The following is a 1,675-nucleotide window of genomic DNA, read 5'->3' as shown; positions in this document are numbered from 1 at the left end:
TGATTCACCATACACAGAACCACATATTTGGGCATAGTTCCTAAAAACAGGTTCTCCTGGTTGCATATCCTGGAGTGGTGGGGGATCACATAAGTCTTGACACTGATTTCTGATAACGGGTACAGGGCGTTCCCTTTCATGAGAGCCACAGAGTGACCCAATCTCACTGCAGGGGATACGGACACTTTTTTTTAACAAATAGGGACGCGCCCAGAATTTTCAACTTGAAAGTGCTGGCCTCCAATCCCATCAGGCAGAAAGCATCGCTGGCCCGAATTAATTTAATTCTAAGATCCACGTTGTTCAGAAGAATTCTTTCAAAAAAATATGTCCGCGTGCAACGGCCCCTGAACGTGAAATTCTCTTTTTTATGCTTTTCATCACGTTAATAAGAGACTGCTGCATGATACCCTGAAAACTTGCTAAAACAATTATAACAAATAATCCGTGTCTGTTACCTTTAATCTACGTGGAATTTAATAAACGCAAACCGAATTTCAGACATATTATATATATTTGGAACAAAGAGGACAAACAGTGTTGTAAAGAACAATAATCAAGACATTAAAGAGCAAACTTCACTTTCCCCCAGCACGACATGATCAGGAAGCGATTGTAGCTCACAGCAACTCCTATTGAAAATAACGGAGAGACAGCCTGTGATTCTCACATGTTTACATAAAATAAACACAATAACAATGTCTATAAACCCAGAGAATATATTCACGAGTAGGCACAATATAAAAATAGTTTTACGTTGCGATGTTAATGGTGTTGTCTGTGTGCAGCGGTTAAAATGCAACGTGATCAGAGCGTCTCAATGCAGTTCTCAATGTTACTGAGATGTCGCAGCGCGGTGACCTCTCCGAGGTTTTGCAGGATTTGAAACGTCAATAGGGCGAATAGCCAACATTTATGTGTCAAGATAATATTGAGTGCACGTTTTACAATATAATAAAATGTGTGCACAATATAATAAAACGTGCACATAATATAATAAAATGAGCGCACATTCTCTCCACATGCAAAACATTTTGCGATGACACTCCAGGGCTCCATAAAAATGCCTGTTTTTACAAATAAAAAATGGAATATTTTACAAAAGCACATTTATCTGTAAACACCAACACACGTCACATTAACCAATCAGTGTTTAGCAGAGGCACATTTTACCCAGAATCCTTTGCGATCTGCCTGTGTTTGTTACAAAACCTCAGAATTAGTGCATTATTCAACATTAAAAGATATATGTTGTATTTTAACTTTGTACAAATGACAGAATTGACATTAATGTAGTTATTCTATCTGTATTAATGTTATTTATAAATCAAAACCATAAGTCAGCACTGCTTTATTTTCCAAGACCTCCGCCTGACCAGAACGTTGTGATTGGGTAGAGAGCTGGGCTTTGTGGCTGCTCTCAGCTTGTCTCTGTGCTGGAAGCCATCTAGTAAACAAGAGCTTCCAGCAGGGGGCAAGATGTTCCAAGACAGAAGTGTGGGCTCATTGTTTGGGTCTGTTGTCGCTTTTGATGCTACCAGAAGCGATCGTGGTGTTAAAACTCAAATTCAGTTTATTAGTGGTTGCAAATGTACCAGAGACAGTACTGGAATTTTTCTGGTTATCGATTATCTGTAACTTCCGATACATTTTTGTGAGTTATCTTTATCAAAGA

Source organism: Thalassophryne amazonica, chromosome 18 (genome assembly GCF_902500255.1).
Source record: "Thalassophryne amazonica chromosome 18, fThaAma1.1, whole genome shotgun sequence".
NCBI classification, from domain to species: Eukaryota; Metazoa; Chordata; class Actinopteri; order Batrachoidiformes; family Batrachoididae; genus Thalassophryne; species Thalassophryne amazonica.
The sequence above is the reverse complement of the archived record's forward strand: the minus strand, read 5'-3'. Positions refer to the sequence as shown.